The sequence below is a fragment of the Mastomys coucha genome, unplaced genomic scaffold, assembly GCF_008632895.1.
Source record: "Mastomys coucha isolate ucsf_1 unplaced genomic scaffold, UCSF_Mcou_1 pScaffold13, whole genome shotgun sequence".
Classification (NCBI taxonomy): Eukaryota; Metazoa; Chordata; class Mammalia; order Rodentia; family Muridae; genus Mastomys; species Mastomys coucha.
The window spans coordinates 20,609,497-20,633,636 of NW_022196895.1; positions in this window are offsets into that span (position 1 = coordinate 20,609,497).

A 24,140-nucleotide genomic window follows, 5' to 3' on the forward strand; every position below is an offset into this window, starting at 1 on the left:
GCCGCGGTAACACGGAGGCAGCCACCCCAGGAGCACCTACCAGTTCCCAGATTCTCCACCCCTCCATCACCCCAGAACTGGCTGAGATTTCTCCTTCAAGTGTAATCTTTCTGTTAGTGCTTTTTGACAAAGTATAACAACTATGCTACTGTCAACCAGTAGCAGGTAGGGAAACACAGGACACAGGTGAAAGGCTGCAGGATTTACTCAGTGTCCTGAACACATGAGACTCTCGGGGGCTGGGGGAGGTGACAGGACAGATTTACCTCCTTGTCATGTGCCACTGTTTTCCTTACCACCCTGCACCTACCTCAGTGTGCTCCCCAGAGACCCCAGTGCTTGCTAGTTTCCATAGCATCCATCTGTCAAGACTGTTTTGGGGGAAGCTGTGTGTTTCTAGGATCCAACTGTTTCCTACTGACCACCAAGCAGGACTTGGAGCTTGGCTCCCAGCCAGATGGTAGCAATCATTTGGGTGTGAGGATTGCCTTAGAGTGACCTTCTTGTGTTGGGGTTCACAGTCTGAGGCAGGAGCTAGTCTCACTATCTAAGCGATTGGTATCCTCACCGCTGTTACTAATAGCTAACTAACAAACAGGTAATTTCTGGAATCATTACACATATATTTAACACATAATCATAACACACAGATATTTCAGAATAAAGAAGGGAGCCATGGGTTCTTTGTTCCTGAGATGGGCATGGAGAAACAGAAAGGTTTCTTTCTCCTTTGTCTGGTCTGCGTTCTTGGCAAAGTACTTGGTAACAGGCAATCTTTGATGGAGGAATTGAATGCAGGAGATAGATCTTCGGGGTGATGAGAAAACATGATATAAATAAGGTTCGAGCGGAAAGACAGACATTTAAGACACAGGAAGCTACCATGCCAGGGCCCATGAGACAAGAGGAGCAGAGAGTGCACTTTAGGTCCCTAAATCATAAACAGTGAAACAGCTGGACCACTTGGTGGAAACCGAGAACCCTAAGAAAGGGCAGAGCCAGTACTAAGACAGCCCCTGCTGAGGTTCAAAGACTCAGCCTGGAGGGGGTGGAGCACTGTGCATATCCTTTCTCCCTCAGCTTTCCCACCAGGTTCCCATGCTCACTAGAAATATCAGGGGAAAGACGCTGTAGCCAAACTGCCACCAGAAGGCACGAACGGCCAGCCAGGGCTTCCTTACTGGCCTAGTTCACACTTAGAGCTAAGACCAAGAAGTCAGAGGCCTACCCATTGCAGACCTGCTCTTAGCTCTCTCGCCCGTGGAAAGAAGACGAAGAATGTGATCAGATGTGGAGATGAAAGGAGACCCCAGGAAGCATCTGGGGCTCTACTAGCTTAGAAGGCACACACTGCTGGTCGGCTTAGGTGTGACTCTCAAGGGTATGTAAAGGCCAACAATTGAGGTTGTCTTGGAAGGTAGCAAAAAAATCTAAATGCTCACAGTCCATTAGGAAACCTGGGCTAGAGGTGATCTGAGAGAAAGCTAAGGGAGAGAAAGCAGACTGAGGCTCCAGTTGTGTAGAGGTATTTATAAGCCGTATGACATGCTTGCATTAGACAAGTTACATGGCTTTGAAGTGTTGAGGCTTTGTACTAGAGTAAAATTGTCTTATTTTTTTATTGGCTGAAGAAGTCAGGTGTGCCACTGTGAGGTGAGATAGCCTAATGGGTCTAAGTCTCGCCAAGCCTGGGCTAGAAGTCCAAGGCCATGGCCCTGTCCTGGCCAGTGATAGTTTTCTTCTTTCTCCTGTCTCATGGAATTATTATGGAGGCCACGTGAGATAGTGAAGCACCTGGTAACTAGCCTGGCTTCCCCAAAGTGCTCAAACAATGTGACTGAGTTTACAGGGCAGAAGATCCTCTCGTGACCTGGAACAGGGCCACCTATGTCCAAGGAGCCTCAAGAGCTTCCTTCACCGGCTGAACCAATAAGATGGTGAAATGGGTGATTGGCTTCCTCTCATCTGTTTTTACAGATGGACAAGAGAGCAGCCCAGAGCACATCCCAGACCGAAGGTGGCAAATTGCTTTCCTAGATTGTAGATCTTTATCCCAAGAAAACCCCCTCATAAATCACAATGTGTCCAGACAGTCCAGAAGCAAAAAGAGATCAAAAGAAAAATACATTGTCCGGCAAAATTTATAGCCTTCAGAGTTGTCTATGAGAGCCCTGGGGTATGGTGTGTATTCTACTCAGTTCAGTGGCACACTTGCCATGGTGAGAATAATGTGTTTTGTTATGTGAGGGCAAGAAAGAAACCTCAGGGGAATAGGGAAATATACTGTGCTGTCCCCACTGTCTGAGACGGGCATGGAGGAACAGATGGGATTCTTTTTCCTTTGTTTGGGCTTCGTTCTTGTCAAAGAGTTCTGTTTGCCAAGTATCCAGCTCCCTGAAAGCTGTAGGGTTGCTAGGTGAGGTGAGAGAGTAATCAAAGGGCCTGCAGGAATCCGTAGATGTCTAACCATCATGGCCTCTGTGAGCTGCAAAGGAACTGGAAGGATTTCCCTCAGCTGAGGTGACAGTGAGAGGCAGAGACAGCTGAGGGAGTCTGATGACTGACTTATAATAGAACATAGGGCAGAAACAGTGTCACATAGGAGGCGTGACAGTAGGAGGCAGAAAGATAGTAATGGCCAGAGGAACAGGAAATCTGCTCTGAGATTCCCTCTTTTAGAATAAATGTCAGAGAACCTACACCCAGAAAGTCTCAACATCACTGCTGCCTAAACAAAACCCAAATAATATTAACATGGAAGTGGGAAATCTCATGAAGCCCCAGGTTTGTCTTGTAGACAAAGGACTACAGGCAACTAAGGAATGCTGAGTGGGAGAAACTGTTTTCCCCAGGGAAAAGCTCCCCAAGGGGCTATCTGATACCAAATGATCAGCCCTAAAAAACATACACTGAAGTAACATGAAGTGGATTGAGCATGTTGTTTTCATGTATTAATGAGTGTGTGTGTGTGTGTGTGTGTGTGTGTGTGTGTGTGTTTAAAGAAAAGGAGGTAAGGGAATGGAGGGATGGCTCAGCGTAATGAGATTTGATGCCCTCTTCTGGGGTGTCTGAAGAGAGCTACAGTGTACTTACATGTAATAAATAAATAAACCTTTAAAAAAAAAAAAAAGAAGAAAAGGAGGAGAGATTTACCTTAAGCCACTTTTTTTCCTTAGATAGGGTTTCTCTGTGTAGCCCTGGCTGTCCTGGAACTCACTCTGTAGACCAGGCTGGCCTCGTACTACCTTAAGCCATTCTAAGGTAAATTGCCTTATGCCAATTTGAGGAAAAGGGTTAGGAAAGAGGAAAGGAAAGAGGGAAAATTATGTAATTATACTTTAATTTCAAAAATAAAAAATACAATAATTAAAATAATGGACTCCAGTGAAAGCTCAATGACAGTTTTATTAGAGTTAAAAAACAAAACAAGCCGGGCGGTGGTGGCGTACACCTTTAGTCCCAGCACTTTGGAGGCAGAGGCAGGCGGATTTCTGAGTTCGAGGGCAGCCTGCAGAGTGAGTTCCAGGACAGCCAGGGCTACACGGAAAAACCCTGTCTTGGAAAACAAACACACAAACAAACAAACAAACAAAAACAAAAGACAAAAAACCAAAGAAACAAAAACGACAACAACTACCAAGGATAGGCATATGCTGTAAATCTCAGCAACTGCCCAGAGGAAGAAAACAGAAGCGAGAAGGAAAATGTCATGCTGCTCCTTAGGCAGCATGTAGGTCGACCCCATATCATCAGGCAGCCACGTGATGGGAAGAGCTTTAGAGAAAGACTAAGGAAGGACAATGTATCAGAGAAGGCATGCTTAGCTCAGAGGTTAGGGCACTGCTGCTTTTGAAGAGGACCAGGGCTTGATTCCCACATGATAACCATCCACAAACTCCAGTTCCAGGGGAGCCCATACTTTTTTCTCACTTCCACAAAGGACAGATATGCACATGATGTGCAAACATATATGTAGGCAAAACGGTAATATGTCTAAAATGTATTAAAAATCAAAATAAATAAAATAAAATAAATAAAATCTAAAAAAGAAAAAAAAGCTTGCTTAGCTTCTGGCTAACCTCTATCTGAGAGTGTTAGGATCTGTGGTCATTCAGAGATTCACTGGTCTGACCATGAATACATTCTAGTAAATAAGAAGCTTTATTAAATTCTGGCCAGGACCATGGATACTGGTCGGATCCAAACCTAGACTCATGCTCTGAGCAAGGCCCCAAACTGCATTAGTCAGGAGCTTATGAAGGAAAAATCCACAAGGCTGCATACTTCCTGCCTTGGTCCAAGCATACATCCCAATGTACTTCCTGCCTACCTACCCCCGCCTACGTGTAATCAAGCACACATCCTGTTCAGTTAGGGCAACCAAGTTTATTTAAGGAAGGCAAAATACCTGGCTTGTTATCTTATGTGAACAACACAGCCTTTAGCATTCCAGAAAGTTATCTGTCCAGTTTTGTTTTATAGATCTCTTAAGCACAGTAATTTAAACTTAACTTTAGCAATCACTAAAGAAAGAAAGAGAGAAAGAAAGAAAGAAAGAAAGAAAGAAAGGAAGGAAGGAAGGAAGGAAGGAAGGAAGGAAGGAAAGAAAGAAGAAGATAAATTGGACAACTCCCAAACTTCCAGGTTGCTCAACTTTATAGAGGCTGAACTAGGGGTGGGATTTCTGGGAAGGAAAAGTAGTTTCTCATTCAAGGAATAATTATCCACCTGTCTCTTTAGCATGGCTTAAGTCACCTTCTTACGGATGGTCCCTTGGCCAGATGATTGATCAAGCCTGACTAGAATGTTAGGTCTCTGACACGTGCCAGTGATTCTATTCTCTTGACCCAATGTTTTTCATCAATGAGCCTTTGTTTCTACTGAAAAAAAAAAAAAAAAAAAAGCGCTGCCCAGCCATGAGCACATTTCCTTCTCTTTTCCATGAGTTAGTTTACCCTAACTACCCTGTTCAGTGGATGTGGTGGGAGGAGACGATGATTTGGTGAGTCAGGTGAACATCTTGCTCGGTGAGGGACTTGGGTGGGGTTCTGATCTGAGGATGATGGGCAGAGTTGGGGGCAGAGCATTTTTTTGTGAGAGGCATACAGCCTAGAGCCCAGTGAAATGGCAGAGGTAGGACCACAAAGTGTGCTCTGGAGAATTAGTGGTTCCGATGCTCTAGGTCAGCATGTCTAGAGGGTCTCTTCATCAGCTGCGAGATACTGAGTTAAAATTGTTAGAAAACTAAGCTGCTTCATGCTTCGTCAGTAATTAACTTCACTGAATTTGAGGGCCTCAGGGAATAGCTTCATTTGACAAAACCAACAATTGAATTGGTGATTCTCAGGCATTCTCTGTGAAGCAGAAGGGTGGAGAATCTTGTCTTGTGGCTTAGAATACTAGGACCAAGGAAGAAGGTAAAGCCCAACTCCATGAAGACTACCAGCCTCCCCACCCCTGCCCTTCCTGTGGGGGTCAATGTTGAAGGTCCGATGGAGACGCCCATATAATACAGGCTCTACACGTAGAGGAAGGTTCACACCTGCCCCTGACACAGAAGTACCACTGCAGGCAAACCTGTCTCTGCAGGTTCATGTCTCCCAACAGGGTTCTAGCATTGAGAATATATTCTGTAGCACACAAATGCTAAAAATGCATTTCAACATTCAAACATAAACACAGGCTTTAACAAAAGGATAAAGCAGAATTTAAATGTTTAGAGTATTTAAATCCAAGGGCAAGGAAGAATTCCAGAGGAAGCTGCACTCAGGCTGGGGTTTCAGAATCCTAGTAGGTTGAGGAGGCATCTGCTCGGGAGGAAGCCTGTCTGAGGAGATGAGCTGAGAACACAGGGATTAGTCAAATGACTGCATATGCTAATGAGAGCCAGACAGAAAGAAGAAAAGTAGTGCCAGCCTAGGGAGCTAGGAGGAACTGGGAGGAACTGGGAGCATCTGAGTGCTGGAGAGAGAGGGAAGGAGGGATAAAGGGAGGGGGGGAGGGAGAGAGAGAGAGAGAGAGAGAGAGAGAGAGAGAGAGAGAGAGAGAGAGAGAGAGAGAGAGAGAGAGAGAGAATTAGTGCATACAGAAACATGTACAGATTCTTTTTTTTTTTTTTTTTTAGCTCTGGGAGCACATTTACCACGCAGATATTGGCTTTCTGAGAATAAAACCCAAAGTCATGAACGCACTGAGCACTCTCTTCCTGCTGGTCTGTACCTTCATTTCACAGATTCTGGCTTCAAACACTATTCTCCCTTGAAAGAGCCCAGGATTTCCGATAGAAATGGTTCCTGGTAGGGCAGGGATAATGTGACAGGGCAAGACAGTGCAGAGAGAGCTTCCTCCATCCTATATTCTTGCTGAAGCATTTTAGATTTGACTAGAATTGGATGGATGGAAAAATCCCATGGAAAAATTACCCAGCTCTATTCTAAGAACCAGAGGTCAAGATGCCCCAAACTAATTTATCTTGGCTTTTGTTAAATTGCTGGCTTGGGCAAACAAAACTAACTGCTTATCTTAGCTTCTGTTAGACTGCTTACTTTAGGAAAACCTTCCCCCTACAGCTTCTGAGCAAAGTAACAGAATGCGGGTTTTGCCTTTAAAAGCTTTGGGTCCCAAATACCTGAGTGTAGTCCCAGCTGGCTGGAGTAAATCCATCAATCGGCTATAAACTGTGTCTGAGTGGTTTTCTCTGGTGAGCTCCCAGTAAAAGGAAGAAACACACAAGAGGCTCCTGAGCATCTTTGGCAGTAAGGAAGGAGTCCACTCAAAGAACTGGAGGATGTTAAAAGGACTTTGACCTTCAGGCTGAATCTGGACAAATTGAGGTTAAAAATAAACTACAGCCAGGCGGTGGTGGTGCATGCCTTTAGTCCCAGCACTTGGGAGACAGAGGCGGGTGGATTTCTGAATTTGAGGCCAGCCTGGTCTACAGAGTGAGTTCCAGGACAGCCAAGGCTACACAGAGAAACCCTGTCTTTCAAAACCAAAATAAATAAATAAATAAATAAATAAATAAATAAATAAATAAATAAATAAGTACAGATTAAATGTTCATGGTTGAATCAGTTATGATCATTACTCCATGTTTCATGGAGACTAAGAGGTGTCTCAGAGGCATCTGTGGAAGGAGAAACCTCTTATGGGCCTGGCTTTGCTAGAAGGGTTTAAGGGCAGGCTAAGCACACAGGGATTAGACCCTGTCTGGAAGTGTGGTCAATCTTATGATTGGATGGATCTCTCATTGACGGAGTAGGACTGTCAACAGAAAGAGAGAGAGACAATGACCACTTCAACTACATTGTCACCAGCAGCAGCTGAAAGAAATGTTCTCAGAGACTTTCACTCAGGTAGAAAAAAAAGGGATTTGAGAGCTCAACAAAGAAAGATAGCTCAGGATGAGCCCAGGTGAAGCACAGTACTCTAGAATAGAAAGGAAGGTGCTCAAGGAAAGAAAAAAGGCTGACTGGAAAGCATGGGTGCGGGCATCTCTAAGAACACTGCCCTAGTGGAGACTTTTATAATGTGACCAAAGGGAACATCTATTGGGCGGAGCATGCAGAGGAATCCCCCTAAACAATCAAGCCATGCGACAGCCTAGTGAAAGAAAGATTTATGGGGGGGATGGGGACAGGAAGAGGACCTAGAGGATAGAGACAGAGAAGGAGGGGGAACAGACATGGGCAGAAAGAGAGAAAGAGGATAATGGACTAAACCTTTCACCTGTAAGGGAGCCCCAATTAAATGCTTTCCTTCATAAGAGTTGCTGTGGTCATAGTGTAACAGGGTTGCTATTACAGCAATAGTAACCCTAAGAGAAACTCCCATGTCTTTTAGATCTAGTTATTCATTAACTAACTGCAAGGACAAGAAGGGACTTCTCTAAAATGGACGATCAGTCAGAGTACAAAGCACTAGGATTCCTCATGGCACTTTCTTAGCTATGCCTCTGATACTATGTTCTCATTCCTCCTCCTCCCCAGCTGCCCTCTGTAAGGGATGAGCAGCTGGGAACACATGGAAACAGAGAGAAAGAATAAAGAAGCTGGAACAGAGAGAATAGGAGATGGAGAAGGTGGGGAGAGAGAGAGAAAGAGAGGGAAAGGGAAAGGGAGAGGGAGAGGGAGAGAGAGAGAACAAGCAACCTTCTTATATGCCTGGCTGGTACCTGGCAGGCAGAGACACAAGCTGTTGCTAGGTAGCTGTTGGTTAGGGTTTCACTGCTGTGAACAAAACACCATGACCAAGGCAACTCTTATAAGGACAACATTTAATTTAATTACATTTAACATTTAATTGGAGCTGGCTTACAGGTTCAGAGGTTCAGTCCATTATCGTCAAGGCAGAAACATTGCACCATCCAGGCAGGATTAGTACATGAGGAGCTGAGAGTTCTACATCTTCATCTCAAGGCTGCTAGGCATTTCGTGCCTGGTTTCCAGGCAGCTATGATGAGGGTCTTATGGCCAGCACCCACAGTGAACACCTACTCCAACGGGGCCACACCTTCTAATAGTGCCACTCTCCGGGATGAGCATATGCAAACCATCACATGGAGCCTAGTGGAACTGTCTGTAAGCCAACAGTGACTAGGATTTCTGGAAGCTTTTGGAATTTTCCCAGACTTTACACCTCCATTTAAAGATATTTGACTTTGTTTTTATTTGTGTGTGGCTTGTGAGCACAGTTCCCTTCAGAAGATAGAGGATGACACTGGATGGAGTTGCAGGTGGTTGTAAACTCAGTGCTAGGAACCAAACTCAAGCCCTCTGGTTAGCCAACAATCCCTCCTAACCATTGAATCATCTCTCCAGCTCCATGCTCAATGGTTTTCTGTTTCTGCTCCCCTTTTTGATAATTGAGGCTTTTTGATATAGGCTCTGAGGGTGCTCTAGATAGAATTTTAACCGGTAGGTTTGCACAGGGAGGAGTGGGAAGGCTAGGACTCCTCTTTCACAGTAGACAGGGCTTCTGGTGAGATTCCCAGAAAGCTGTAGGTACAGGCTTGGAGAAGGCTCTAAGCCAGTGTTAACTGTTCTGGAACTCTTGTTCCTCAGCTGGCCAGCAGTGCTTCAGCCAGAGTGAGGGTTCCTTTGAGCCAGTATAATTTCCATCTTTTCAATCCGTCTCAGGAAGAGTGGAGCCTGGCTAAGCCAAGGGAGGAAAGCAGTATGGTCTACTACACTTGGTATTGTGGGTCCCATTTTGGTTTTGTGCTTAGATACAATTATGACGTGACCTGATTTTATCTCAGGTTCCCTAAGCTTGCAGTGACCTGTCCACTGCTTGTGTCCTATAATGAATACCGTGTAAGGGCAAGAAGACTCTACGGCCCAGCTCCTGACAACACTGAGGCCTGTCTAAGGATGTGAAACTACTCAGCACCATCCCCACCCCCACCCCCTCCCCCACCCCCACCCCACTACTCAGAGACTACTCTTTCTTCTTAGTCAGAATGGATCATAAGCCACAGGACAAAACAGGAGCCCTGCAGTGGTTTGAATAAATGTCCCCATAGGTCCACAAGGAGTGACAAATATTAGGAGGTGTGGCTTTCTTGGTGTAAGAGTGTCACTAGGCATGGGCTTTGAGATCTTAGATACACAAGCCAGACCCAGAGTCTCACTCTCTGCTGCCTGCCAATCTGGATGTGGGACTCTCAGCCACTTTTCCAGCACCATGTCTGCCTGTGTGCTGCCATGCTTCTCACCATGGTGCTAATGGACTAAAGCTTTGGCCTGGGAGCCAGCACAATTAAATGTTTTCCTTCATAAGAGTGGTCGCGGTCATGGTGCCCTTCCACAGCAAGAGTAACCCTAAGAGAAACCCCCAAGTCTTTTAGATCTAGTTATTAATTAACTAACTGCAAGGACAAGGAGGGACTTCTCTAAAATGGACGATCAGTCAGAGTACAAAGCACTAGGATTCCTCATGGGACTTTCTTAGCTCGGCCTCTGATACTGTGTTCTCATTCCTCCCCCTCCCTAGCTGCCCTCTGTAAGGGATGAACAGCAGTGGCCAGTCAGAGAGAAGGCAGAGACAATCCCCTTTCATGAGCTTTATCAAAACAGGAGGAGCCTGCAGGCTGTGACTGGGCCTTGAGGTGAGCAGAAAGAGCCTTAGACAGAAAGGATGCAACACATGTTTTTTTGTTTGTTTTGGATTTTTTTTATATCATTGTTGTTTACTTATTTTTTTCTTTCAAAAAAAAATTTTTTTTTTGGTTTTTCGAGACAGGGTTTCTCTGTATAGCCCTGGCTGTCCTGGAACTCACTCTGTAGACCAGGCAGGCCTCAAACTCAGAAATCCACCTGTCTCTGCCTCCCAAGTGCTGGGATTAAAGGCGTGCCCCACCACTGCCCGGCCAAATTTTGTTTAAACATTTATTTATTTTATTTGTGTGAGTATAGTGTAGCTGTCTTCAGACATACCAGAAGAGGGTGTCCGATCTCATTACAGATGGTTGTGAGCCACCATGTGGTTGCTGGGATTTGAACTCAGGACCTTTAGAAGAGCAGTCAGTGCTCTTACCCACTGAGCCATCTTGCCAGCCCCTCTTTTCTTTTTTAATGTGTCTATGTTTATGTGTATGCAGGTTTTTGTGATAGTTTTGTTTTGTTTGAAACAGGATCAACACTATATAGCTCTGGCTGTCCTGGAATTCACTCTGTAGACCAGGCTGGTGCTGAACTCACAGAGATCCACTTGCCACCACTACCATCTCATTTTGTCCTGTCAGCTCTTCTCAAATGCTTTCAGTGTGGATGCTGGGAACTCCTGGGTGCTGGGATTAAAGGAGTGAACTCCTGGATCTGATTTATGCAAGTTTGTGGCCAGAAATCAATTCTAATCTTCCTCCTCTGGCACAGTTCAACTTTTTTTTTTTTTTTTTTTTAATGCATAGCATCTCACTGGCCTAGAGCTCAGCTGACTCGGCTGGCCGGCCTGCTGGGCCCATGGATCTTCCTGTCTCTACTTCCCAGCACTGGGTTTACAAATGTATGCCCCTATGCCTGGATTATTATTATTTTTAAGCATGAGTCTGGGACTTGAACTCAGGTTCTCATACTTACAAACTGAACTGTGTTCTTAGCCCCCTAATACCTGTTTGTTTGTTTTGAGAAATAAAAGGTTAAAAAAAATTTAAAAACACAAAAGTCATTTTGGGGGTATTTTATAGACATACACGAGAGAGAAAGAAAGAACCAAGTGAAAACCATTAGGAGGAAGAGAATTTAGTAAAGGGACTTTAAAATAACAAAGGTAATAGCTTTCCCACATGTTACAATAACCAGCTAGCAAACATAACAGAATAAAAGATTCCACTTTAAAATGACACAAAGGGAAAGCAAAACCACTAGACATAAGACTATTAAAGTGTGCAGAATGAAGGAAAAATTTACACTCAGCTGACGAGACTGAAAGGGCTTTAAAGTAAGTGGAGACAAGGTTTGTCCAAGATGGGGAAATCTGCCGTAAAAAGGTGCCAATTTGTTCTAATTTTACCTCAAAACATAATGGGATCCCACTGAAAATAGCATCAATTCAACACGCCAATAATGGGAATTTCAAAACCAAAAAAAATGAGAAAATGAGCTAAAAAAATTTTATCAAAGAAATAATACCATTTCTCAAGCAAAACATTCAAGATTAAAACTGTTTGGTTCAGCAAGTGAATGGAGAGGGGGAAAGAGGCACCATGCCCAGGGGCATGGAGTAAGAAATGCAGAAAATTAACAAAAGAGCTCTCCTAGGGGAAGGCGGAGAAGGAAAGCTACATGCGATCCAGAGCAGCACACAGACAAGCACCAAGTGCTTCCAGAATAGATTCTCTGAGTTAGAAGACGGCGATGGTGATGGCGATGGCGGTGGGGAAATTTGGCAAACTTCTGAGTAAAAAGCACTTTATCCTCATATCTAGCTGCGGTGGTGTTTTCAATGGTGACGGTAGTGGTGGTGGTTGGTGTTTTGTTTTGTTTTTTTCCTGCTCACTTGTGAATTTAAAGCCTGATTTATTGTAGAAAAACTCAACTACTTAAAAGGTAGAGATGCTTTTTTAACTCTCATGTCCCTAACACCCAACCTCAATAGTTATCAAATGTGCTAATTCCCATGGCATCTTCAGGCTGATCTCCATTCCCATCCTATCCTGTCTGATGTATTCTCTAAAAGATGAGGGCCTAAAAGTATAATATAATGCCTTTACTGCACCTGCACTAAAACCAGACAATATCAAGCCAGCAAAATGGCCTGGCAGGCAAGGTGCCTGCTGTCAAGCCCAACGCCTGAGTTCAATTCCTGGAACCCACATGGTAAAGGAAGAATTGACTCCTACAAGTTGCTCTCTGATCTGTGCACACATGCCAGGGCACATGTGGGCTTACACACACACACACACACACACATCTACAACCCCCCCACACACACTAATAAATGTTTTTAAGTTTATAAGCAGTACCATCAGACTCTAGAGTTCTAATTTCTAACTGTCTCATTAGTGCCACAGATCTTCAAAAGTGTTCTCTGTGTGAATCAGGGTCCATAAATGGTCCATACCTTGTTGGCTTCCTGAGGTCTTTTAATCTAGATTCATCTCTGCCATTTTTGTTGCAAACTCTCTTCTCAGGAATGCTCTCTCGCTTGCGATGCATTTGATGAAGAAAGAGGGTGTGTGTGTGACCTGCCACATTCCTGCTCTAGATTATTTGACTGGCTCTGCGTCTCTGTTTGTTCAGTTTCCTGCACAGTGATGTCTTATACACTGGTGCAATGTTTGATGAAGCAGAGCACAGAATAAGGACTTCTCTTGGCACCCTTTCTCAGAAGCTAATGACGATGTATTTCACTAAAATGATGAGGCAGACCAGCGACGTGGGGCCCAGCTCATGAGAGAGGCAAGAGCTTTCCTAAGATGGTGGGGAGACAAGGGCTTAGATGACAGTGTGGCAGATGTAGGGGGTGAAGTCCAGGCCAGAGCAGAATGGGAGGGAGTCCAAAGAGAATATCCCTAAAGCAAACACTGAAACCGACAGTACACAAGATGCCGAGGCTTAAGGTTGAATTGGTAATAACCAAATAGAAGACTAAGGCATATATTTTTTTTTTAAAAAAAAAAAATTGATCAGGACAGGAAAGGCAAAGCATAGGTCATTTCTGGTTTGTCCGTGGATAATACGTATCAGCTGTAATAATAAAATACTGAATACTGAGTTAGCTTAAGGGGGCAGTATAACTGTTCCAAGAAGATGGAAGGAGAGATTTGTGTAGTTGTGCATGCTGGGAGATGCAGGGCTGCAGAGCCAAACACTTGTCCTTTGTAGTAGGAAATCATCCAGTGAAACCAACACTCGCAAGCCGGTGAGCTTGAGAAAAAGCATGTGCTCCAGCTGAGCCTTGACCCCTAGATGTCCAAGTGCTCACCTATGGACCCCATGTATTCTAGTACAGCGACAAAGGTGATGTCTGCTTAAACTCAAACCCTTAAAGTGGGGAGAGTTTCTTGGATTATCCTTACATGTCCCAAGATGAACCCTACTACAATCGTGCGTGTGTGTTTGTGTGTCCTTGTGAGTGAACCAAGTGCTAGCTTGGCTTTGATGAAGAAGAAGAACACTGCAAATATCTCAAAGGCAGAAACAGTGTTAAAACAGACTGGAAAAACTGGTGGCGGCTAGACTCTCTGCAGAAGAAGGGGTTGTCCTGGGGCTTCAGGAAGACCAGTTCTTCCAGGCTGGCCAAGAGACTCAGACTTCATCTTCAGCAGAGTAACAGATAAATACATGTGTGTCACTTTAAGACACTGAAGTTGTGATACTTTGTTACAGCAGAAAGCTAATACAGCACAGTGCTCAGAGTCTGAATAGACATGTGCCATGCAGCGACTGAAGTATGAGACTAAGGATAATGCCAGAAGAGGATGGGTAAGATCTGAGGTGAGTTTTATTACAAGTGGTGCCACCTGATTTTTAAATATGCACATATATTATACTATGATTAAAATGGAGAATACAACTTAAAAACATACCAAAGCCAAGTGATTTTGAACAAGCAGGTTATGGCAGATTTCCAAGAAATAAGCAAACAGTTCTGGAGAGTAGAAGACAGGGGCTTCCATCCACAGGCTCTGTGAGGTGGGAGTAACCATGATGGTGACTGGACACGAGCAGCGGAGAGCCAAAGTACAGGACACACCTGCTGCTGAGCAAAGAGACACAAAGCTGAGAGGCATAAAGTAGGAACGATGAGTATGGAATGTTAATGCTAATGTGTGTTTGTTCTCTCTCTCTCTCTCTCTCTCTCTCTCTCTCTCTCTCTCTCTCTCTCTCTCTCTCTCTCTCTTTCTCTCTCTCTTCTTGTTTTTGTCGGTTTTTTGTTTCTCAAGACAAGGTTTCTCTGTTCTGGAACTCTGTAGGCCAGGCTGGCCTTGAACTCACAGATCAGAGATCTGCCTGCCTCTGTCTACCAAGTGCTGGGATTAAAGGTGTGCTCCACTCCGCCCACTGCCCAGTATATTTGTTATTGATGCCATAACGTATTAGCAAAAGCAGAAGTTTAAGACACTTAATTACATTTACAAATAATTACACTTAAAGACACTTTCTTACATTTCTGTAGGTCTCGCAGCTAGAGCGCTCAACACTCAAAGCACCCTGCAGGGGCACATTCCTGCACGGACCTCCTAGGGGGAAATCTTTCTGATCTGTGGTTGTTTGAAAGGAAATGGCTATCATTGGCTTACAGGACCATAGCTCTATTAAGAGGTGTGGCCTTGCTGGAGGAGGTGTGGCTTTATTGGAGGAAGTGTGTCACTGTCACTTCCTGCTGCCTTCATAACCAGATTAGAACTTTCAGCTGCCTCTACAGCATCATGTCTACCTACATCCCACCATGCTTTCTACCATGATGATAATGAACTAAATCTTTGAACTGTAAGCCAGCTCTAATGTTTTCCTTTATAAGAGTTCTTGTAGTCATGGTGTCTCTTCACAGCAATAGAAACCCTAACTATGACAAGGTCCCTTATGGAGTTTGAAACGTTCAGTCCCTTATGTCTTGGGGGGATCTGTGTTGCTGGATGTTATTTGAGGGCTGTTGCTACCAACATCACGGCACTCCCCAGCCCCCAATGATAGCCTCTTTCCACCTTGAAAGCTGGTAACCTCAGGTGGCATCTTGCTCATACACTTCGTTGACCCACAGTTCAGCCTTCAGCCTCTGGCTTACATGGTTCTTCATTATATGGAACTCATTCCATACTGGAGTCTGTAATGTTATTTCCACAGGGACGTTTATGCTGATGTGTAAAGTAATATTTTTACAGGTCCCAGTGTCTGCCTGCCACATTAACAACACGATCAAATAAGTGTTATCACAGCAGTGCTAGTGAGGATAGTTTGTGATGGTTTAAGATTAGAAAGCTATTGCTATAATCTATCACATTAACAGATCAAAAAAAATAAATGCAGTATCATTTCAACAAATTCAATATATTCAACACCCTTTGTGATAAATACTCAAACATCAGAATTAGAAGAGTTCCTTATTGTGGTATATGATAACCTAACATCTTTTCATTTTTAAAGCTGTATTTCATTATTTAATTCTCTGTATATATGGGGGCTGGTCTGTGCACATATTAAGGCAGAAGCCCTCAGAGTCCAAAAAAGACTGAGATCCTCAGGAACTGGAGTTACAGTCAACTGTGAACTACCATGTGGATGCTGGGGAACGAACTCAGGTCTTTTGCAAGACTAGCAGCTCTTAACCATTGTGATGGCTCTTCTTGGTTGTCAACTTGACTACATCTGGAATGAACTACAATCCAAAGATAGAGGACACACGTGTGAGGAATTTTTGCTTAATTTAAAGTGGTAAGATCCAGTTTTAATTCAGATCTTTAAGATAGGAAGATGTTGAGGGTTTTTTTTTTTCTACTGCCTATTGTAATGCTAAGTGCAGGCCCTCAAGAGCTGGAATCTGCATGCACAATATCCTGCCTCCAAGTGATTTCTGAGTGGTAAATAAAGATGCCAACAGCTAATAGTTAGTTGGGCAGAAGTGACATAGGTGGGGTTTAGTTTTCTAGCGCTTGGGATCAGAGAAGGACCACAGGGGAGAAGTGTGCAGAAGGAGGAAGGAGACTCAGCCATGGGTTAAAAGTCAAGAAAGTGTGGCCCTGAGGGCTGCCCAATTGGAGCTAAGAGCATCTCAGATGATACATAGTAAGTAATAACTTGGGGTTATGGATAGGAATACAGACTCTAACGGCATAGAGCATAGGCAGCTGCCCGGCTCTTGTGCTGCTTAAGGTTTATTGTAAACATAAAGGCTGTGAGTGTGTCTTTTATCTGAGAACTCTATAACCAAAGGCTGGGTAGAAACCCCAGGCCAGGATTTAAATAATTTCTACAATATATGGTGCCTCAACGAATGACAGAAACTCACTTTAAAGAGATTTGAGATTCCTGAACGGAAAACGTACAACATCCCTTTAAGATTAGGAGAAGTGGAGAATTGGCTTCTTAGCAGGGCCATGCAGGTTTTCCCCAAGCCACTTTGGTTAGGGACTAGGAAAAAATACATGCTAAATTGGGGTACATAATTCTGTGGTTCATGGCGTAAGCTAGGACACTGATGTGCCCATCCAGTCTGACCCAGACCACATGTTGGGTGGTGGGCTAGGCCTTCAGCCTGAGGTCTACTCAAATGCTTCTAAGCTGCCTCCCTGTGGATGCTGGGAACTCCTACTGGGAAATAAAGCAGGCTGTTCAGAGGGCAGAGAGCAAGGCTTCATGCCTCCTGCAATCAAAAAACAGAACAGGGAATAAATGGAAATATAAGAAGTCAATGCTATAGTAAGCAACTGGGTTCTTTGACTATGGGCTCCATGGGAACACTAGGACTGTTTAGTGACACATATGTTGGCCTGAGAATAGACTTATTCAGTAAATAGAAGGCAATTTAATTGAAGTTAAATATATAGGAAAGGATATTAATGTAATTTATACGAAGAGAAAGGGATATAAGTATATTAATTCACAGAGATATTAATCTCCATTGAAGGAGAAATAAATGAAAATTGCTTTCATTGTTTTTAGAGATAGAAAGGAGACATAAATGGAAATTGCGTTAAATGTTTTTCAGTATGCACGAATGAATCAATAAATCCAGGCTTTTGATCTCAGTGTGTAGCAGACAAAGTCATGGACTCCGTTAAGTTTCCTGTCTGAAGCCAACCTAGTCTATAAACAAATCTGGGTCAGCTCAGGCTACACAGAGAAGCCCTATCTCAATAAATAATAATAATTGTTCTAAATATTTTAAATTGTCTTAATTATCAAAATTAAGGTGGTTATAAGTTTGATCGTTATAATGGTATTACAAATCCTCTGTGAGAAAGGTTAAAGTAGAACAGGCTTAAATAATAAATAAATAAATAAATAAATAAATAAATAAATAAATGGAGAGAGAGATAAATAAAGGCTGCCAAATTGAATCAATCTATACTTTTGATGACTTCATGTTGCTGGACCAAGGACATGCTATTTTGGGAGAGAGGCTCTGTGTTTGTGTTAACAGGAAAGGAAAAAGAGGTTTTGGACTCCTTCCAAAACAATAAAGATCAGATATAGGAAGACCCCCCCCTGAAAGATATTGACTGCAAACAGGAAGGAAAAAGCTCAGGAAGACCAGACAGGTCAGGTAACATGATTTGTTGATCCCTTTACATGAAAACAGCCCTAAAACTGGCTGAGACATAAAAAAGTCTATCCAAACCTTGAGCTATACACAGCCCATAAACCTTGTTGGCTACCGAATCCTCAAAAATTCATCATGCCATCCTTTCACATGGCATGAATAAAGATTTATTACAAATTTGGTTATTGATCAAACTAACTCATAAAAAGGACAGTTGTCTTTCACCTGCTCAGACAAGGAGCAAAAATCCATCCTTAACTGATCCTGTGTATCTTGTACATTCCATACAAACATCGTTACAGAACTAAATATTGCTTGTAAGGCTTATATATTACAGACTGAAACACCAAGAGGACAGCCCTGACAAGATTCACCCTTGGGGGTGCTGAAATGACCTACGGTTCCAGCTCCCTGCCTGATCCCGCCTTCTGATGCTATGTCCAGAGACTTGCTTTGAGAACAGTTTCAGAAAGGGCTGCTCATCCCCTATGGCCTCAGTTCATCTGACCTTTCAGATGGTTCCAGTCAGGACGTCAGGAAAGCCCTGAACTTTCTCAAGATACAAACACTAAACAACAAAAACCACAGCAAGCTTTCTTAAGGCTAACCATTTTTCGTAATTTTCTTGCCCCCACCCCAAGGGATTTCTTTGGCCCAATTCAGCAGGAAGCAATCCATAAGAAAATCGTCACCCCGACCTTTTAAATTGGGGTGGATGGTTTGAGTGATTTTATAAATTATAGGTATGTTGTCATTTTAAGGGATGATTTACAAATAATCACAATTTCAGACAGGGAGGAAACTAAATAGAGAGCTTAGACTCAGGGATTCTATCTTTCCTTTCCTCTTCTCCATCTTTCTTTCTTTCTTTCTTCCTTTCTTTCTTTTCTTTTTCTTTTTCTTTTTTTTTATTTTTCGAGGGTTTCTCTGTATAGCCCTTGCTGTCCTGGAACTCACTCTGTAGGCTAGGCTGGCCTCCAACTCAGAAATCTACCTACCTCTGCCTCCCAAGTGCTGGGATTAAAGGCATGTGCCACCACTGCTCAGCCCCAGCTTTCTTTCATAAGGGAAGGGGTTGAAAAGAAAAAAGAGAGATATAGTAGTATTATAAGAAATTATGTCAATGTGGATGGATTATTAAGTTTACCCTTAAACAAAGCATTTCATAGCCATAATCTTACATTGGTAGAAATCTTTATATTTTGATGCAGAATTAAAGTTATATTTTTTTACTTTGGTACCAAATTTATATATTGATACAGGTTTAAGGTTTTCATTACTATACATTTTTTGTATATTGATACAAAATTTAAAATTAATTTTGTTAGTCTTAAATAGGCATTGTGTCTATGCAACTTGTTTAAGTATACAAGGCTTAGATATAGTCCTTTCAATAGCTGCTATTACAAACTGTTTAGAATAATTAAGTAATACAAGTTAAGAGCCAGATAGTCAAATTCATGGTCATATTAGATTCTAATGTAGTTAATTACAATAAAATGTTTTCAAGATTATTCATATAGCAAATAGCTAAAAATAATCAATGTTTAACAATTCAGTTATGCCGGCTGGTGAGATGGCTCAGCAGGTAAGAGCACTGACTGCTCTTCCGAAGGTCCTGAGTTCAAATCTCAGCAACCACATGGTGGCTCGCAACCATCTGTAATGAGATCTGGTGCCCTCTTCTGGTGCGTCAGAAGACAACTACAGTGTACTTTGGGCTGGAGTGAGCAGAGGTCCTAAAGTCAATTCCCAACAACCAGATGAAGGCTCACAACTATCTGTACAGCTACAGTGTGTACTCATATACATAAAATAAATAAATAAATAAATAAAAACAATTCAGTTATGCTATATAAAGATAGATGGTCTTCAAAAGCATCAGAGATCAACAGAATATGCCTTTAAAATCATTTTATTATTAAAAGATCTTTTGCCGGGCGGTGGTGGCGCATGCCTTTAATTCCAGCACTTGGGGGGAAGAGACAGGCGAGTTTCGGAGTTTGAGGCCAGCCTGGTCTACAGAGTTCCAGGACAGCCAAGGCTACACAGAGAAACCCTGTCTCAAAAAAAAAAAAAAAATCTTTTGATTACAAGACAGATCTACTCCTGACAGTACCCCTATTCCACTTCAAAAAAGATATTAAACATCAATATCACCATGTGGAGATGCTTCAATTGTGGCAAACTGTTAAAATATGGTTGCAGCTAAACCCTGTTGGTGGATTCTGCTATCTACCCCAATGCTTTATGTTCCCAAATAAAAGACCCTCACACAGCTTTTGTATTTGAATATGCGTTGAACAGCTTATGTAAGGTCCCACGCCTAGGAATCCTAAAATCCTGCCTCTCTGTTCTCTCTAACTATTGGCTGTCAGCATCTTTATTTACCAATCAGAACCAGGTGGGGGCAGGTTCCCAGAAGCTACATGCAAATATTCTTGTGCAACCAGCTTTTTTGAGAACATAAGTAGCATTAGAGTACAACTGGGTAAGAAATGTCCTAATTTCATCTGCAGACAGATGCTATCCAAAATGGGCAGATGCAGAATGGTTGACTACAAAACTCTGCCAAGGCAAAGTAAGTTAGTCTTTCATTATTCCTGCTTCACGTAAGGTCTGTCAGATGTTTTGGGCCAGAAGTCTGAAGATAGATGCTCCAACATAAGGACTATTGGGGACTACCCAGGCACTCAGCTGTCTCTGCCAATTGTTTACATTTTGGAGGCTACATTCTTGCGTAGTCAAATATATATTCTTTCTTAAATCTCTAACAGGGTTGAAGACTAGTTATAATCTCACAATTAAACTAAAGTTGTTTAGCATTAAAGAAGATGGTCTAGATTTGAAAGGACAGCTTTCAGATGGTGTGATGGTTTGTATATGCTTGGCCCAGGGCATGGCACCATTAGGAGGTATGGTCTTGTTAGAGTAAATGTGTCACTGTGGGTGTGTGCTTTAATACACTCATTTTAGCTGCCTGGAAGCCAGTGTTCTCCTGGCAGCCTTCCAATGAATATGTAAAACTCCCAACTTTTCTAAGATCACACCTGCCTGGATTCTGCCATGCTCTCACCTTGATGATAATAGACTGAACCTTTGAACCTGTAAGCCAGCCTCAATTAAAAATTGTCCTTAGAAGAGTCACCTTGGTCATGGTATCTGTTCACAGCAGTAAAACCCTAACTAAGATGGTAATACAAGTTGAAATCAAACATGATTTAGGTACAGAATTGTAACTCATTATGTTAGGATAGATGATAAAATACCTTATCTAAACTGCCAAATATGATGGACTGGATGTTATAAGTGCATATCATATCTTATAATTTGTATAATTGTAATGTTTATATCTGAGAGAAGAGCTCTTTATTGAATTAAAAGGGGGAATTGTTAAGGTTTTCTCTTTTACTGTCTATTATAATGCTAAGTGCAGGCCCCCAAAACCTGGAGTCTGCACATAGCCCTGTGACTATGCCCCAAGTTATTTCTGATTGTTGAATAAAGATGCCAACAGCTAATAACTGGGCAGAAGAGACATTGGAGGTTTAGTATTCCTGGGCTTGGAGTCAGAGGAGGACCACAAGGGAGAAGTGTGCAGGAGGAGGAAGGAGAAGCAGCCATGGTTTAAGAGTCAAGGAAGTGTGGCCCTGGGCTCTTAGCCCCAATTGGAGCTAACATAGTAAGTAATAACTTGGGGTTATCAATAGAAAAATAGACTCTAACAGCATGGAGGGTAGGCAGCTACCCAGCTCCTATGCTGCTTAAGGTTTATTGTAAATAAAGATTGTGAGTGTGTCTTTCATTCAGGTACTTAATTAACCAAGGTGGGGTAGAAACCTTGGATCAGTATTTAAATACATTCTACAACATCAAGATATACCTTTAATCCAGACCTTAAAGTGGGAAGGCACACCTTTAATCCAGATAATTTGAGCTCACAGATCAAAATACAACCCATCATGACAGAGAAGTCAAAGCATCAGGAACTTGAAGCAGCTAGTCACGTAACATCCAGGGCCAGAAGAGCAAAGGCTGAACACACATGTGCTGTTGTGCAGCTTGTTTTCTCTGCTTACACATCCCAGGTCTCACAGACAGGAAGGTCTTCCCATCTCAAATAATGAAATCAAGATACAACTTTATAGGTAATGCCCAGAATTCTGTCTCCTAGTGATTGTTGGTACTGTGAAGTTGGAAGTTAGCATAATCACCACAGTATGTGCTGCTATGTATATGTATATATGCAAAACTATATATGTGGATATATACATATATACAAATATGGAATATATACAAATATGGAAGAGTCTCACTGTATACTCCAGGCTGCCCTAGAACTGCTTTGTAACCCAACTTTGCATTCTCAGTCTGCAAAGTTGAGATTGCTGTAGTGTGCCACCACATCTGGATCTGTTATACAGTTTGATAAGTAGTCATTAAACAAAGAAAAATTAGGAATTACCCCTTTTAGCCAGGTTTGGTAGGTGCACACTTTTAATGACAGCACTCTGGGAGCAGAGTTGGGCAGACCTCTGTGAGTTCAAGGCCAGCCTGGTCTACATGGTGAATTCTAGAACAGTCAGGACTACATAGTAAGGCCCTGTCTCAAAATAAATAAAAGAAATAAGAATTGTACTTTCAAAATGTTACTTGCAGGTGGGTTTATGGTCACAAAAAGGTTTTATAAGATTTTACTTCCATTGTAATAAACATTCTTTATTAAAAATAAGTTTGAAGGGTGAATTATAGGTCAGACAAAATGGGAGGGAGAAAATGAAGACCTAAGCTTAGAGCTGAAAACCAGAGTCTAAGAGTTGTATGTTGAAGGTAGAAAAGCAAAAGCTGGGGACTTGGGGTCTGAGGGTGTCCCCTGTCTACACCTACCTTTCTTACCCAGAACCACAGGACTCCGGTTTTACATTTTTAAATGTTTCTTGAAATCAGACATTGTTATCTATTTTATTCCACATCATTTTTCAATACATTCATATTATTCTATTTTTTCCTTACAAATTCTGAGGAAACTGAATATCACAAGAAACATACTGCCCTCAGACATGATTTGGGAAAATGTCATTTTAGAGATGATCATTTTTACCCACTTACCCCACCAGCACTCTAGCCCAGAAATTCAGGTGTTTTGAGACTCCTGGGTCAGGCCTCCTAAAACCTCAACAGAAAGGATCTAAACAGGGACCGTGTTAGTCACTTTTCTATTGCTCTAAAGAGACACTGTAACCAGGCTAGCTTATAAGAGAAAGCATTTAATGGTGGTTTGTTTACAGTTTTAGAGAGTTAGTCCATGATCATTATGGTAATCAGGGAGGCATGGCACTGGAGTAGTAGCTGAGAGTTTACATCCACAAGCAGGAGTCAGAAATTGAGAGACTTGGGACTGGTTGTAGCCTTTTGAAACCTCAAAGCCCACCCCCAGTGACACACCTCTTCCATCAAGGCCACCTCTCCCAAGTAGTCCTTCCTAAGCAGTCCACTAACTTGGAACAAAACATTCAAATAAGTGAACATGTGGAGGCCATTCTCATACAAACCTCCATGGGGACAGAGTGTCTGACCATCCTGACAATCCCCAGTTTCCAATCTGGTTCCCAGAATCTAAAGGAGAAAACTTGAAGATCGATCTGCAATTTTATTCCATCTTCTGTTGTTATAACAAAATGCGTAGGACTAGACAATTTGTACAGAAAAAAAGTCTTATTTGGGCTGATTGTTTTGGAGGCTGCAAGGATGCCAATGTCATTTCAACGTGTGGGGAAGACCATGTGCTGCTTTAAGCATTGCTGAAGAGGAGGGGAAACAGACAGGTGTGGAAGAGGCACAGCTATGAGACAGAGGGCCGTTTTGGGGTCACTCCCTAACAGCTGAGGTGAGAACTGATTCAGTCTTATGAGGAAGGCAGCGATCCCTCCAAGGACCTTGCACCTCAACCAAATGTCTGTTACGTTGGAAACCAAGTTTCAAAGTGAATTTTGGAGGGAACAAGTCTCATCACAAACCATCATCTCCTCTCTCCAGGGATCATATGTGGAGGGTTAATGACCTAAAGTCTCAGAGAGTCTGAGAAACCCCAGACAAAAGAGTAGACTGATAATAACAGCTTTTGCAGGGTGTTAGGGCCCAGAAAGTTTCTAGTAAGAAAATCAATATACCAACCTCCATTGGTTCCTAGCACTTTGAACAGATGGAATTTAACATCCCCAAAGTTCCCTTTTCTCTCTTACAACAGCAGCCCCACTCCCACCCCACCTCCATTTTACCCTATGTCTCAGTGTACAGTCTCCACTCCTATGGAGAGACTCCTGTCCTTCACTATTCTGAACAAAGGGCACTACTCTGTCCTTCACTATTCTGAACAAAGGGCACTACTCCTGTAGAGCTTTCTCTCTCTCTCTCTCTCTCTCTCTCTCTCTCTCTCT